Below are 18,157 nucleotides of genomic sequence, written 5' to 3'. Positions count from 1 at the left end.
AAAGCCCTCAGGGTGGTTGTGAATTAAGTGACATTTTTCTTCCTTGTCCCTTCCTTTTTTCTCGGAAGGCAGTATGTGTGGCAGTGAGCTTTCACGCAAGGCACTGGTGTAACCACCGGAAGCAATTTGGGGCTCAGTGTCCTGCTCAAGGACACTTCAAAATGTGGACTGAGGACAAGGACGATCTGCTCTACTTGTTGAGCCATGTAGGAATATACCAACTAGTTTCTGACAATAGTGTCATTGTGTCTACTAGGTATGTCAGTTTTAGGTAGTTTTGCTTTCGATAGTCCAACACCCATTAACTGGTTATTAACCAGTTTTAAGAAGAAAAAAAAAGCAAAATGATGTTTCCTTTAATTCCGGAGCTCCACTGACTCAATGAGCTTTGGCGCCACATTTTGAAGCACTATATCCATCCAATTTTGAAGTTTTGTGTTGTAAATGTCTTTTTATTTTTATTTTCTGTTGGCTTTGCTGAAGTTTATTGTCGCATTTTGATCAGGTCACGGCTGCTCTGATCGATCGGCAATTGATCGTTATTAGCGGATAGTCATACTAAATAGTTCGGTGATCATGGTCTCTATAAAGACCGATCAGATGATGCATCGATTCTGAATTGAAACGTCTTCAATACTCATTTGTCTGAAGCTTCCTTTCGGCGCCTATGTTAAATTAACATATTGACCGTAAATTAACCTAGGCTATAGACTGAGGCTTGATCTATAGACCGTCATGCGTAACTTGTTAAAAATATTCTTTATGGTTAACCAATTAACGGTTAACCGTTGACATCCCTATCTACCCATGAGTGAGTGTGTGAGTCAGATACAAAATAAAAATTATACAATCTCATAGTGTAGCTACTTGTTAAACCTCTTACTTTAATGTGCATAATATCACAACATCAGTCAGGATCTGTTTCAGCCCGCCGATGTGTATGAACTTACAATTACTTGCTTGCAAAGTTCACACCAATAATTCATCACAGTGTCTGCATATCTAATGTGGGATGACGAATGAGTGTGGTGCTCAATAGTCAACATAATTCTCATCTGTGATTTAGCCACACAACATTTAAGAATGGGCAAAGTTCCAGAAAAATAAAACTACTTAGCATTGGTTGAACTTAATGTCCATAGATCAAGTTTAAATTACTTCAATTACTATTAAGTGAAGTGCATTATGTCGTCTATTAATGGTGAGAAACTAAATTTAAAGTTATCTCTTATTCAAAATCTGCACGATGTTTGAAGTTGGGATGTGAGTGTCGGTTTGTGTGATAATAATAAAGTATTTACCTACCTCAGTTTGAAACTTTGAAAGCAGAAAAATAATGAGAGTGGAATTTGTACTCCTAAGAAATTTCCCCAGTGGCGATACATTAAATGTAATTACATCTTTTTTTCCTGGCAGGCTGGAAATTTCCCACAGCGGCCCACCACAATTTGAATTCTGCGATACCAATGGAGGCTCAGTTGTTTAATAAAATGAAAGCTTAAAAAGGTATTTTTATGAGGGCGTTTCTCTCATCATCATTGAGGAGCAAAGGGCCATTATTATCACAGGATTATTTGTTGCCATCATTCCCCAGCATTGCCTACTTAAGGCAGGAGCTGTAAAGAAGAGCTATGGTCTCTAAAGGGGGGAGATATACAGCAAGCAGGGCCTCACATGACAAATGAGGAGCTTGGCCCGCGCTTTATTTATGGCTACTTAAAGCTGTCAGTTGGAGATGATAAAGGGTGACCGCTTGATTAGAAAGTGTTAGATTGGTCCAGTCCTTGTGACCCGCGACAGGAACAGATGAGCAAGGGAGAGGTGCTGATATTGACGGTGAAACAGATTTTTTCTTGACAGGTTCACTAGATGGGGATTTTTGGCAGACAAGAAAAAGACGAGTGAAGAGGAGATGGATGTCAGGCTGTCTTGAGAGGTGTGACTGTGTCAGCTTTATTTTCTTTTTTTTCAATCTAACCTACATTTGTTATGATTGATGTCGAGAGAGGTGCTGAATTGGGTGTCACACTTAAAAAGTCAGTGACTAAGTTTACGTGCACATAATATTCCGTTTTTTGCCCTTAATCCTACTAAGCTGTTTACATGGCTAATGAATGAATATTCCACTAAATTCCCGTTTACATGCAGCTGTGCATACTCCAATTAACTTAACCGGTGGCAGACTTGTTCGACCGTGCAAACATAGCCTCCGTCTTTCATTCCTTCAACCACCTTCTTGAAAAGGTCGGTATTGCGATATTCGTGTATATCTAAAAACCTCTTTATATCCACGTGTTGGATCATGTTTAAAAGTAGGTGTGTTTCTCCTTCCAACTAGAAATGTGGGCTTTTCTTTTGGGCATGTATCGTTGCAAACTCTCAGCTAGTTGGTTTGTGTAAAACCAACGCACAGAGCTGGGCGCAAACAGGTACATTTCCAAATGTGCTGTATACATGTCCAAAAAATTATACTAAAACCTGCATAATATCGGAATATCCCACATGTCTTAATCTCTTCCACTCTTTGAGAGCGCCGGTGCCCTCAGCCGATCTTACTTTTTTCAGAGGCTGTAGCAGGCTCAGTTTTGAGAATAAATAACGCTACGAAGTTAGGCAAAATTTTGGTGAGGGAAAACTGGCATGGCAATTTTCAAAGAGGTCCCTTGACCTCTGACCTCAAGAATTCTTGCAGAAATGTCCAAGTGTCAAAAGTTTTTGATACCAAATCACAGCATGGCTTTTTCTATCGTGTTCCTCAAAGTCTTGGTGTCTTAATGTGGTATTTTGGAGGGATTTTTACCAATTCTCGAGTGGAAAAAAATGGTTAAATTTAGCACTAAATCTGTGTAACAAATGGTATCAACCCCAAAATTGCTGCAACAACTTATAAGACATAAGTGAGCATCGAAATGGCCATCAAATACTTCCATTATAATGTTCTAAGACCATATACACTTTTACAATTCATTCTAATTTTCAATCATTAATTTAAGCTGAAGTAGGTGAGATTGGGGAAATTACGATTTTAAAAAGTTATTTTTATAAACAGTCATTATGTCCTGAGTCCTCTGGTGTCCTACAATTCTACAATCATTCTACAATTTCATTTAGCAGACGCTTTTGTCCAAAGCGACATCTAAGAATTTGTACAACACAAGCAAGGATCTAGATAGGAGGGAATAATGTGAGAAAGTGCCAGTGTCCTCCGGTGCTCCTAATGGCATCTGCAAGATTTCACAGACCGGAGGAAAACAACCAATCAGAGCCAAGCTGGAGTCTGCCATCCAGCTTCCGTTTCTGAGCAGCTATCAATCACTCGCAAAGTCCGACCAAACCTTCAAACTAGGCAGCGCTGATCAAATATTAATCAATATTCTGTTACTTTAATGCCTATTTTTTCGCCTCAAATGTTTTCAGAACCATCTTGTCGTGCACGGTTTAGTTGTAAAATGAGAAAGTTTGTGACCCGGCAGCCATGTTGAGACCTGTTGAGGAAATACCAAGCACCGCCCACATGGCCGGAGCATAGCCAAAAGGAACGCTCTCTCTGAAATGACCTGTGATTGGTCAAAGTCTTCCGTCACGGGCTAGATTTTCTAAAACCTGAAAACAGAGCCATGAGGAGGCGCAGAAGTCTAGTTTTCTCTCAGAAAACTTGAATTACAATATGCTGAAAGGTTATTATGGAATTTTTGCCAAATGATGCCAAAACAATTTTGAATACTGAAGCTATAATTAATTATTTTTTCTGATTTATGACTAGAACAACTTGACATACAGTGCTGAGCTGTATCTAAAATACATCTTCAGGTTCCCAGCTTTCAGATGATGTACACCACTTCTGTGTGACATTTACTGTTGACCTGCTATCTCCTTCTAAAGTACCCCCCTAAAAAAGACAAAACGGGTCTATAAAAAAGAGGGGGGAGTGGAAAAGGTTAAATGCTCCATTCGGATTAAGACCTAATTCAGAATAGCCAAACGTAATATGCTGTGTACATGACCCGTATCATATTGTGAAAAATAGTAGAATATTAGTGTGCATGTAAACATAGTCAGTGTCAAGTTAAATTATTCTGTGGGGAAAAAAAGCCGAAATTGCAAGATGAAAGAGAAGACGGAACATAATGGGAGGTTGCCTGTAGCTCTCCTGGGTGAAGGTGAAGAAATCAATTTGGAAAAAAAAAAAATCAATTTGCAATCACCTTCATTACTATATTATGACCTTTACTTGGGTATTTCAAATGTGGACTCTAAAGCATGTGAATGGTTGGGGTGGGGGTAGAGCATTTTCGCCGTTCCCTTTCCCTTTCATTAGAGTCCATCAAATATAACAGTTATCTAACAATGAATAAAAGGAGCTAAATGCACAATTTGTGATTTTATATTTCATAGCTTTGTCTCTTTGTGTTGTACAAATCCAATAATTCTGATGTAAAAAAAAAAATAATGCATATTGCTGCAACTACAGCGGCAACATAGATACTCTTCCATCAGAGATTTGAGATGTTCAATGCATGGTCTCAGAATTTCAAATGGCTTATCTGCCATCTCCTGTATTAAGTGGATCTTCTGCTGCAATGCAGTTAAAGCAGTAGTTCAAAGACTGATAGGCACTCTCAGCCCTTTTTTCCCCTAAATTGCTGCTGCTGTGCCATCTTGTTAAGTGGATGGTTAAGTATCACGGCCTCGCTGAAGCGTGTTCTGCTGGTTGATGGACCAGGATTTGCTGAGAGATAGGGAGCCACAGACACCAGATATTACCAGCAACAATCTCACCAGTTTGATCACAGCTCAAACTGCCACACGAGGTTTCACTCAGAGCCATTAAAAAAAAAAAGATTAAACTCTGCGGTCGTTTCTTTTTTGTTGTTGTGGGGAAACCATCCCAATCTTTGAGTTCAAGAGAGGGATATTTCCAGAGAGATGAAAAAATTATCCTTTATTTTTGCACCCAGTTGATTAGGAGGTCAAAAATAAATACATGTCCTTGCTAATGTTTAGGAACAGTTATATAAAGGCATGTGAATGACTTTTCTGTTGCTAATGTATTAATCAGCTATTTATATGGTTGCCTTTAATCATCATTTAAAGTTCATACCCTCTCTCCTTGATGAGTTTGTGATAAATAGATAATGCACCTTAATAGCTATCATTAACTTAAAAACACCCTCAAGCCTAAAGGACAGGTCTCACAGCAATATAACCGATACAGAGGAAAGAAGTCTGTTATATTTGTCTTCTTAAGAAACTCTTTCACTTGCTTGACTTCCTTTCAAGATGATTGACAAGAGGGACACAACACAAAACGGGTGGGATGTGCAGATTGTGGTTAAGCCACAAATACAGACTGCCTTTGTACGACATAGTGGAGATGGCTGTGACTATTCATCTGAGTGGATTACCAGTAATAACCTGCCCCTCTGGCTAGTATCAGCAGGATCATCTTCTGCAGACTTCACGGTGTTCACATGTAGTGTCGCCGTCATTGTTATCATCTTTGTTGTTTACCGTTTGAAACACATAATACATTGGCTGCATTTATATTTTTTGCCTTTAGCAGCCAATGTAATATCTGTAAAGGCATTCTTTATTCCTCTATACAGGCAGTCAGGACGAGTCTGAAAAAGGTGCGTTTATGACACTGAGCCTCTAAAAGATGTTGATGTTTTTTGTCCACTGGCCAAATGGCTAGTGAATGATTAAATTTTACTAGCCACTCAATAGATTATCATTGCTTGTTTGGCTGGTTAGTGAAGCAAATCTACCAGCTACTTGCATATTTTACCAGCATTTGGCTTGTGGATGGTGCTATTTGCTGACCGCAACCAATTCATATTTTTGTTAAACAATCATAATCCATAAAATGGTGGAAAATAGTAAAACAAAAGCGTCCAACCCATTTTCCCAGAGCCCAAAGTGGCATCTTCTAATGAATGGATTTATTCGACCAACAGTCCTAAAATCTAAAAAATATTAATCTTACTGTCAAGAAACCACCCGATATTCACATCTGAGAAGCTGAAATCAGAGATTTCTTTTGGTGTTTTTGGTTATTAAAGTACTTGAATGATTGATTTAGTATCAGTATTTTCAATGTTTCCGCCTCTACCTTTTGTAGAGAGATTATGAGCTTGGATTTGCATTATTTTATATAGTGCTTTTCTAGTCTTCCGACCACTCAAAGCGCTTTACACTACATGTCAGCAGTCACCCATTCACACACACATTTATACACTGATGGCGGAGGTTGCCATGCAACCAACCTGCCCATCAGGATCTAATCTAAATACTCATTCAGACACAGAGGGGGTTAAGTGTCTTGCTAAAGGACACTTCGACATGTGACTTGGGGAGCCGGGGAGCAGATTATACGTTACTCATGTTATTTATCAAACTGCTTCACTGAAACTTTTTTTTCCAAAAGGTTATAGATTATTTGTCATTTACTCCACAAATCTGTGATGTTGGTCAACAACCAACATCTGTTTGATTATAATTTTAAACTTGCTAAATATGGCATTGGGAGCCTTTCTGTTGCCTCTCAACAGTTCTCAACATGGTGACAGCTAGCCAGTGGCTCTGAAAATCAAAATTTAGCACCTTTAAGGTATCTATGCTAAAGAAAATGATGGTAAAAATATGGTCTTTGTTAGAGCTCCCATTTCACACACTGTTTACACAGAAAAGAAAATGAACATCAGTTTAGGTTTGCATTATGCTAATTATGTTGACCACTGCGGGTTAATGTTGGTGGTCATAAACGCAGTGCAGATGTCACGTACAACACCGGGGACAGAAGGCAGACGGAGCTTTAAAACTAACATGAGGGGCAAGCACCTCTCCATGGCTGCAGTTGCCGACTGCTGGGAACAGGAGAGGATGTCGATTTGATTTTAGATGCCACGTTTCGAGCCCGCTCTTTCAGAAAGACACTGACAATATGACAGTGACAGGCAGACTGTTCCTGGGGAGCACTGCTGTGCTTGTTTTTTTGTTTTTCCAACAAGCGACAGAAAAGATTGCGAGAGCCAATGGGGGCCAATTGTCTTGGAGCCTCATTACACTTTAATATGTGGCACAGACGCATGTTTTCAAATGAGAAATGCTCCCCGATGGAGACAGATTTTGAGGATTCTGATGAGATTTTATTGCAGGTGTAACAATGTGCGGTTCCATTTCCCAATGCAACGTTTGTTTTTTTTCTTACTTATTTGGTTAGTTGTTGACATTATAGTTTAGCTGTTGTGTTTACTGACTCTTATGAGTCATATTTACCGTAATTGTTGAAACTTGTTTACAGGAGGAATGAGTTGAGGAATTTGTGAAAATCAGTCAGGACAAAACTAAAAAGAAAGATTAAATAGGGAGCCAAAAGTCAATAAACCACATAATTGTGCAAGAAACTCATCTATTATTTGATCATTTTAGGACAACTGAACTGTAACAGAGGCAAGAGCTGATACAATTCAGTAATAAATAATATGGAGTGGTTAATAAATATTGTTATATGTGGTAATCCTGCATGTCAGAGTTGGTTTTGAGGTTTTTGCCCAGCTATGAACACTTGCTGGGTCACACTCGAAGAATGACAGTCTCACATTTCTCCCCAGAGCCTTTTTCATTTATCTCACTGAGATAGCCTTGCCATCATATAGTGCCTTTCTCATATCCAGCAAAATGAAAAAGCCATTCAATGGATGGAAAATAGCCTGAAATCCAATAAGGAAAATTACTGAATTAAATCTGGATTGAATGTAATGTAATTATATGTGTTCTCCCTTTATATAACCTTCTTTTTTCTTTTTTTGCAGCGGTCCAGTTGAATTTATTTTCCGTTTCACCTGGTGAAGTAAAATGCACTGAACCCACTCGAGAAAGAAAATAGATTTTACCACAACACATTGATCAAAAAGGCTTATGTCACAAAAATATGGAACTGCCCAACGCTGCTTGATAACTACACAATAAAACATTCATGACTGAGAAGGTTCTTTAGGATTTCATGTTGTAAAAGGTAACAGAGAGGATTAATTAATTCATTTATTCATACATGTTGCTCTCTTTACAGGACACTAGTTTACATTTCACAATGACTGCACATGAAGGAAATCTACTGCCATCTTCTGGATATCTAAAGGGAAAGAAGACCAACCTGGTTTTCAATCTTCTACAGTATGAGTCAAATGATTTACAGTATAGGGCACCAAAGAGAACCTGCTGGAAGGAGTTTAATTCAGGAATATGAGTTACAGAAAGAACCAACAGCAACACAACATTTTACTTTGCTAGATATGAGAACAAAACTTCCATCCTTAAATGGTCAAAACAAATACTTCTGATCTCAATACTATACATGCCCAAGTTGGGTTTGTTCCGACTCACAGAGCATTCACCTGAGTCAGTGTTAGGCATGGGTCATGATTTTCGATTTTTCAAATTGTCGTTAAGATATAAAAAATCTAATAATTTATGCGACTATTCGTTCCATCTTAAAAAATATATATTTCCCTTGTATTAACAGTTGCAGGAGCTGCCTTGTAGTAACGTTTCTACCGGTAAAACGTGTGTGGCACGTTCAGCTTAAGATTCTGAATGGCTGGCCAGGCCCGTTTGAGGGGGGGGTATTATTCGAATAATAATCGACTAATTCCCAGTGATTTTCGAATAGCATTTTTGCTTGGAATGCACAGCCCTAGTCAGTATAGTGACGTAGTGACACTACGTCCAGTGTCCGAAATTAACTGGTAGATGAAAGCATATTTTTTAATGGCCAAAATAATAAATTGCCCTTTTGTGTCACATATACATTTGTTTCAGTACATTTCATTGATATAATAAGGTATTATGTTGAATACAAAGTTAGAGAAGAGGCCAGAGCAACATTATCTAAATATACTGATGGTTTATCAATTCAAGCCTGAATACTAGGCTGACTGCACTGTTACGCTCAGCTGTAACGTTACTGATAACGTCATACTCACCGACAGTCACACGCTCGCTTACTCCCCCTCTCTCTCTCTCGACAGGACACTCGTTAATGTTACGGGCCACCGAGCTTACAATACACTGGCTGGCAGAAACCCGTCCTGTCTCGTCGTCACCCCAAAAAAAACCACATGAACTTTCTAGTAAACAAACAACGTGCGCCGTCGCTAATGCCAAGCACACTGTGTGCATGTGTCAGACTCCAACCAAGAAAGCAGAGGACAGCAGCAGCGCACCCAAACTGTCAGTGTAACCAAGCATAGTTTTTAATTTAAAATATGACTATTTTAGTACAAATGTATACCTGCCAGTGTGGATAGCCTTCTGACATTTAGACAGAAAATCTAAATGCATTTGGCGCTTGGTGGGTGTTCATTTCGGACACTGGCTATGTCATATTTTCACGTCTCATGACACACATTGTGCATGGTGAACCAGATTTGATCAGGTTATTTTTGCTGCATGTTCTACTTGAAGAATGTAATTTGTGCAGAGACAGCTGCAGACATTAATAAAAAAATAAATAATGTCTAGTGATATTGTGACAATCCAGACGGAACTGTGTGGCGAGACTACAAGCTCAATATTGTATCTGATGTTGAAGACTGTGCCATGTTTATGTCAATCCCGGGCTCTTTGATATCACTGCGGTATGGTGTTGATCCTGGATGGATGAGGAGAGAGGCTACCTCTTAGAAACATCCTTAAGGATCTTGATATTTTTGCAAAGGGGAACTACATTGAATGCCATTCCGCCTAAGTATAAGCTCTCAGGTATGTACAGCTTTGTCGTGATTGGTCAGCTCTGCTCGTAAGTACGTGATTCAAACGTAGCTGTATCGAGGGAGCGCACAGGCAACAATCAGTGTGCCAGAGTCTGAGTGTTGAAAGCACACAGATTATTTGTCAGCGAGGAGAATTAATCAAGCTTGGAGCCTTTGGAGCTGTGAGTAATGAGGATGGAGTTGGGCCACCAGGAAGATGTGATGAGGATTTAAGAATGCAATTCACGGCACAGAAGTACCCTATCTCAAAGAGATGAACGCCTTTTCTTCTTCCTCTTCTTTCTTGCCAGGCGACAGAGACTTTTCAGTCATATCCCTTTCTGGTCTGATTTATCTCATACAGAAGATCTTGCAAGTTAAATGAGTTCTCTTACCATCACTTTGAATGTGTTGAATACAGAACATGACAGGGCTAGAATCAGACGGGGTTTTCTGTTCTGTATTTTATATTCAGCTCTTTGGCATTTATCTACAGTTATGTATAAAACTATGTAAGAACTAATGCTCTTATGATCTTAACTAATAATTAACAGTATATAAATAGAAGCAGAGTGACCATAAAAGGTTCTACAGACATATTCGTAAATGTTGCTTGTACTGAAAGATTTTCGATGGGAAGATCAATACCACTTTCATATCCGTACAGTGAATATAAGGCTACAGCCAATAGCTGTTTAGTTTATCATAAGAACAACAACAAAATTCATCTACCAGCACCTCTGGAAGCTGAATCCTCCTTCCTTATCGTCGCAGGAAGTCACTGCTCCCCGTCAAGAAATATGGTGCCTTCAAATGAAACTTGTGAACTCGTGTTTACAACATGGGAAGTCGTACACACGACATACTTGGTGTTCAAGTGCTTGAGTCGTGAGAACACCGCTGCTAAACAACTGCAATATTAATGTTACTGTCAGCACAGAGGCGAACAATATAGCAAGCTAGCAAGTGACATAATGCAGGAAATGCAAAGGCATAATGAAAGAGGAAAAAGATAAGGCCATTGGGAATATCAACATTTTTCCTCAGACTTGTTATAAAATTACGAACAAAAACAATACACGACTAAAATTATAATATATCAAATTATTATCTACCGAAAAATTAACATCCATGGCCTCTGCCATTTCTGACAATGTCAAAAAACACCTCACAACTCGTGAACTCTTCGAATCAAAGCTGCATTTGTTTTGGTTCTGTTGTGGACACTCATCAAAAATAGCTTTTCATTACAGAGCAAAGATGTCTGGGCTGTTCTGGTCTGAAGCCAAGAATTCAAGAACCCAGATTACATGGTGCACATTTCCCCCACCACGTTTCTTAGCAAATGCCTAAAAATGTCAATATACACCATCTATATGGCAATTCCTTTCTTAGAGAGATGGCTATACAATAAATGTGCGTATCACATACACAGCACCTTTCATTGCTTTCTTCGACACATTCTGCCGTGAGTTCATTGCGATTTATAGCCATCGGTGGTCCATCAGCATTGGAGTGGGCATGTGAGAGGCGCCTGATGATATACACGCAATCATAGCTCTTTGAGTAGACATGCTCTATAGCGACGATGAACGAGTGACAGCATATAGAGTACAAAATATGATGAAGCGACAGGCAGCTGTATTAAGGTCTGATTACTGAAACAGTGGAGAGACAGACCTCTGGAGAAAGCGTAAAAGCAACTATACCATCAATAAAAACATCAAAAATAGCTATTTCTTAAGAGCAAGAAAATATGTCAGATCCCACTGATTCTGTTCACAGAATGACTTGATTGTTATTTTAATAGCACCCTCCCAGGCCATCGGCTTCCCTTAAAGATTAAATCAAAACATCAGAAAGCAAATATCAAAACATCAGAAAGCAAATATCAAAACCTCAAAGCCCTCTAATCAGATCTTCAAACAGTCAGACCAAAATGGGGACAAAAAAAGGTCAGGACAAAACGGCAGTACAGATAAATAATTGCCTTAAACTAATTCTACCAAAACCCTCACTGATGGGATAATGCTGAAATACCAGAGCTATTGAAGAAGCCCACAACTCTTAAAGAGCCTCATAATGCTCTATTAAGTATGAAAATGGGAACATCTCCTGCCTGGGTGGAATTCCAGCAGAAATTTATATTGCTTTCTGGCCACAATTAGGTTATTTAACTATAAGACATGCTGCAAAAATCAATTACAGAAGCTTCATTTTCATCCTATTCCAAAATCTAATTTGTGTTTTTACATCTTAAAGAAGAATCACCTGTCAAATATTCCAGCTAGAGGCACATACAGTGAGTCTATTCAATGGCAGGTAATGGACAATGTTCTAGCAACTTGCCTGGATCTTTTTATGTCACTCCTTATCCATAATGAACAAACTGGCTTTGTCAGATCCATGCATGGAATAGAATATACAAGAAATCTCCATTATTTATGCTCTTCATAATGCTTATCAGTGGTTAAACTTTAAACTTTGCCTCCATACCAACAAGAGGCACTTCTAAATATCGTCCACTTTCTCCTTTATGTTTCATTTTGTCCATTGTTCCATATATCACTCCAAATCCGTCCCAAATATATTATAGAGTGTCTCCTCTATAACTCCTCTGACATGCTACACATTATCATCCATACAAGCTGGTCAACCAAGCATTTGCTTTGCATTGCAAGGTATACATTTGTTATCTATCATTTGTCACTAGTAACAAAGCATACTGTACATGAATGTATGTAGGCATGTCAGGATGGGGTTCTGAATCCCTTCAGCCATTTTTCTTTCCTCTTTTTTTCACTCTTCTGAGTTATTAATCTTGGTCTTTGGAGAAAGAGTATGCCCCACTGATGTTGCTGTGTGTATTAAGGACATGTTTACTGCAAAACATGACCTCTCTCTATCTAATCATTTTGAATTACCAGTACTCAAAAAGCCTGATAGCTTGTTGGGATGAGTTATTTCTGATTATTTACAGGCTAGGGTTTACTGCAAGTGCACCTAGTGAAGCCCAATTAAAAATATCCTCGCTCCTTGTTGAAGAATGAGTGACAAGGCCTCAGCTGATGAACTGTTGAGGTTTCCCTCAGAAGAGCAATCTACGCTACAGCGAGGCAGGCCAGGCTGTCTAGTTAGCACCTCGGCGGCGGCTCTCTGTGGTTCCCCATGACTGGAATGAGAGCTATGCACCATGACATTTCATCAATATAAGGAGGGTAGGCTGAGGGGGTTTAATTCCTAATCCAGCTGGTTTATGTGGGCTCAGGCCTACTCAAGAGCCTATTCAGATGCATTATAGGTACTGCACGTGGAAGGACAAGCATGACAGGACACTGGCACCAGTTTGACTTTATGATCTGTTGTTGTCAGAAGCCTGTATTTCCATTTAGTATTCAACCCACAAACTGTTTTTCGTGCTGTGCCATATCACTGAAGCAGAATTGATGGAACTGTCACGTATGTTTTGTTCAAAATCCGAATGCTGTCGGGAAACAGGACATACATTTGTTAGGGGTGAAGTATGTTTATCCCATCGACTTTAACATTTGGTGTTTAAATCATATTAAACTGGGGGATCAGGATCTTAATAGATCATTTAAATAACACTCAGACGCAAGCAAATGTGTATTTAAATACCAGAAAACCAAATAATATTATTAAGGGTACAGTCTAGACCTTCTCCAAATGAAAAATGTCCTTCTGTTATGATTTGGCGGTAGGCTATATAAATAAAATTGAAAATTGGAATTAAATGGTTGGAAGGATGGCACCAGAGGTAAGCCTGTGTTGTTAGCAAAATTAAAAGGGTTAATCCTTTGTACAATAGCCATTTCAGGAAATGTCAGACTCAACTTGCCAGACTCATCTGCATTGTCAGACGTCAGTTCACCAGCCTCAGCTGTTGGGTTAGGCTATGCTTTGAGCTGAATGCTAATATTAGCATGCTAGCATGTTTGTGGTAGGTGTCGTGTTAGCATGGTGACATGCTCACATGTAGCATAGTGTTATATGCTTGTGTTTCACACGTTAGCATGTTAACATTAGTATATTAGTAGGCTATGTGAACATTAATCAGTGGATATTTTCTGTTGGTGGTGCTAAATGAGAAGTCAGGGATCACCAAAGTCATTACAAGTCAGCGTCCGGGCATTGTGGATGTGAATATCACACTTAATGGCAATCGTATCCCGTTCAGTAGTTGTCCCTTTGGACCAAAGTGCTGGACCAATGGACCAACGGACTGAACAGCATTGCCATCTCTAGAGCCATGCTGCTAATGTGGCGAAAAAAACAAACCGGTTTCCATGGAGAGAACATAACAGGAATTAAATATAGTTACCTCTCATAAGGAAATTAGATCAGCAACTGCAAAAACAAAGTGTGTTAAAGTCAACCGTTGTATGTTTATCACATGCTGTAGTGACATCTGTTTTGTGTCAATATTTTCATGCATTATAAGTGGTGTCCATTACACATTTTAAAAAGGTGGAACGTATATGCTGTTTGAATGGTTATGCGATGACTGTAAAAGACATTCTGGTACTTGACCTTGAGACCCTTAATGCCTTGTTCTTCATTTGACCTTCCCTTACCGAAGTCACAACTGCCTCAAAGCCATGGCAAGAAGAGCTTATGCCACATAAATGCCATGACCTTGATTATGTAAGATAAGAAGCAGACAGCAGACAAGGGGATCAGTACCTTGTTCACAACGTGGGATCTCCAATAGCAAGAGTGGGATTCAATTCAGGATCAAACTGTGTGGCTGGAAGTCATACTATCCATTGAACTTAAAGAGAGTATGATGTTGAAACTAATTCATTCTTTTATTAGCTTCACAGTCTAAATTAATAGCAATGCCTGACTGTGCCACGTTACCAGCCAATTTACCTAGTGTAAAGGAACAGTTTAACATTTCGGGGGATCTATTGGCAGAAATGGAATATAATATTCATAACCATGTTTTCATTAGTGAATAATCACCTGAAATAAAGAATTGTTGTGTTTTCGTTAGCTTAGAATGAGCCCTTCATATCTACATAGGGAGCAGGTCTTCTTCACGGAGTCTGTCATGTTGCTCCGTCATGTTTCTACAGTAGCCCAGAACGAACATATCAAACACTGGCTCTAGAGAGAGAGCATTTCACGTTTTCACATTACCTGAAGGCCATCGTAGTTCTTCGACACACTTGTGAAATTATGGAAACTTGAGCCACAGAGTGTAAATCCGTGGTCTGGCAGGCGCCGTCTGACTTCCTTTGCTCCTAAAGTAGTGTTATTATGGTAAAGATGGCCTCTGAGCGAGGTGAACGCGTTACCACAGTTTTGCACTCGGCAACTCCCGTTACCACAGTCTTGGAAAGGGAGAAGGGGTACTCAGTTGGTTGTAATCTGCAGCCACACCACTAGATGCCGCCAAATCCTACACACTGTACCGTTAAGCAGCTCATAATGCTGCAAGTTTCCATCACAGCCTGAGGTGACAGCTCAAACTATAGTGTGTATGTTTTAAAGCCATTTGCCTGTACTTTTACTCTACTTCACAGGAACTGAAAGCACTACCAACCCTATGACGGTTAAATGTATGGCATCTGTAATGTGGTATCTGTAAGAATAAGACACCAGACAAACAAAATGAACCAATCATTTTCTTGTCAGCAACTGCTCTATGTAAGATGAGTACGCTGTCATCAGTAATTACTGCAGTAAGAGATAAACTTCACCACTAACTTGTCATTGGTAGCCCTTCCCTCTCCCTCAGGCTATTCATCCCTCCTTACCTCATGCAGTGCCCCCACCACCACCACCACCACCACCACCACCACCACCCCGATCCCCCTTAATAATAACCCACCCGCTTTGAGCATCCATCTGCCTAAACTGAAGAAGCTTCTCTTTGACAATCACCGTCTAGGCACAAGCTTTGCAGGCAGCAAAATCAAACGTGTTCTCCCAAAGGATTTAATATCCAGTAAAGGCAGCAAGTTTACACCATCTATAAACCGGTCTCAGTGGGAGTGAGGACACAGCTGTAGACAGGTAAACCACTCTTCCTCTCTGTTTGTTTGTGTCTGCGTGCATCCTGACCGTGGGTCAGTCCTTATTTCTTCATGATATCCAGGTGGATTACAGTTTATGAAATGATAGAAGTAGTACAACCTGGGGGGGTTACAGGATGCTCTTGCGAGGAATCAGAGGTTTCTTTTTAAAGGAAGACTGGATCAAGAGTTGGTTTTCACTCTTTGTTTGTTCTGCGCTGCATGAAAGACTGATTCTTCTATCCTTTAATCACCTTCTATTTTCAATCCGTGATAAAACACATGCTGGTTTGACATTGAATGCGTTATCATTGTAACTTTGAATATGATCAGGTGAAAGAAATATGCAGCGATAAAAAGATCAAATTGCTCTCGCTGTATCTCATCACCCTCCTGTCTCTCTATTCATCAGGTTATCTTTTTATTTTATCAATGGTGTACATTAAAGACGTTGATGTATTGAGAGCATTTCATTTACTTCTGAATGGAGAGCAGCAATAGTCTGTGGTAAGGCTTGGTGTAACCATATGAAGGTATTACAGGGTCACAGCTAACTATAGCTTGGGAGCTGGGCACCATCAGTGCAATCAATATGACTTGGCCTCTCAATGACCGCCATCTTAATGTTTCTAAGCCTTCAGATCGGTGCTGAATATAGCAATATGCATAATCTTTCTTACTCAAAAAAATAAAAAAATAATACTTTTTGTGTTACATAAGAGGTTACCGCTGACATCCCTTTGTGAATGAATTTGTAAAGGCATCCAATACTAGATTCAGAGAACATATAAAAAAATAATTCAACAAAGCTTTTCACTTAAGCTTTACAATTGCATTAACTGGTTGAATAAATACTTTTTTGTGCATCCCTATTCACACATAGGGTACATGTATTTGCCACTGCGTGAATTGCCCACAGGAACCAACAAGCCTAGAGTCATAAAACATGTAATAGTTGACCTTGCTCCACATATTAGCCTCAAAGCGTGGGTAGATACAGTAGGCCTGGCAGTTTTATATGACTAAAGCAACTTATGACACAAGCACACAGTTAGATCTGAAAGGGGCAATATCTGAATCTAGGTAATCAAGGTTTACAAGGTATTTGTTGTGTCGTTGTCAAGGCAACACACCAAGCTCAATATACATATCGTTCATCTACTTAAATAAGATCTGTCTATTCTAGTGCAAGTAGTGCCTGTAATAGAAAAGAACAGGCAAACTTGCTAATATATAGTATTAAGGTTCAACAGCCTGAAGGTGCTGTAGAGAAAAGCATTATTGGATATCTTGGCAAGAAGGCATGATGTGGAAAATGTTTACAATATTATTTTGGCTAAAATACGGCATATAGCCAGAGGAACATAAATGCATGAAGATAATACTTTATAATGCAGAGAAATAATGGCTATGTTTATATGCACAAAATGTTCAGGTTTTTGAAAAAGACAATATTTCTACTAAGCTGTTTACATGGTTAATGAAAATGTATTAATATTTATATTCCACTAATATTCACGTTTACATGCAGCCATGCATACTCCGATTAACAGTTGGAGACACCTGCGCCATTTTACTTATTTGTGTCAAAATAGGATTTTTTCTAAGTTTTCTACGAGTGACAGACTTGTTTGACCGTGAGAACACAGCCTCCTTCTTGAAAAGGTTGGCGTTGTGATATGAGAGAGTCTATCAGAGTCTTTTATAATGTTTAAAAGTAAGTGTGTTTATCCTTCCGACAGGAAATGTGGGCTTTTATTTTGGGCATGCATTTCTGCAAACTGTCAGCTAGTTGGTTTGTGTATAACGAGAGCTGGCCATAAAATCGCAAGAGGCCGTGTGTCGCAAACTGTGGTCAAAACCCCAACTGAGACGCATACTCCGAATGTGCTGTATACAGTACAAGTCCAAAAATGCTCATAAAGCCAGAATAATGTCGGCATATCCCACGTCTTAATCAGAAAATGCTCCATTCGAAATAAGGCCTAACTTGTAATATCCAAACAGAACATGTTGTTTTCATGACCCGTATCAAATTCGAAATATTGTCATATTCGAATATAGAATATTAGTGTGCATGTAAACATAGTCAGTGATGTCTGGTATTATCATTGGTCCTAATGGTTATGTCCACATTCTATTTGCAGGTCACCCAGGCTGACATTTAACTGTTGCCAAAATGTGGAAAAGGGCGAAGACCACTGGTCCGACAACCAACAGACGATGTACAGTACTGGATTTCCAACTTCCTCTTCAAATTTCTCTTTTTTACTGCTTATTCCTGTTGCATTTTACTGATTCAAGCACTAATTAAGTGGTCTGGTGTCCATTTACTGTGAACATAAAGTGGTGTCGCAGCAGTTT

This window comes from Sebastes umbrosus, chromosome 6 (genome assembly GCF_015220745.1).
Source record: "Sebastes umbrosus isolate fSebUmb1 chromosome 6, fSebUmb1.pri, whole genome shotgun sequence".
Classification (NCBI taxonomy): domain Eukaryota; kingdom Metazoa; phylum Chordata; class Actinopteri; order Perciformes; family Sebastidae; genus Sebastes; species Sebastes umbrosus.
Note: the sequence above shows the minus strand (reverse complement) of the source record.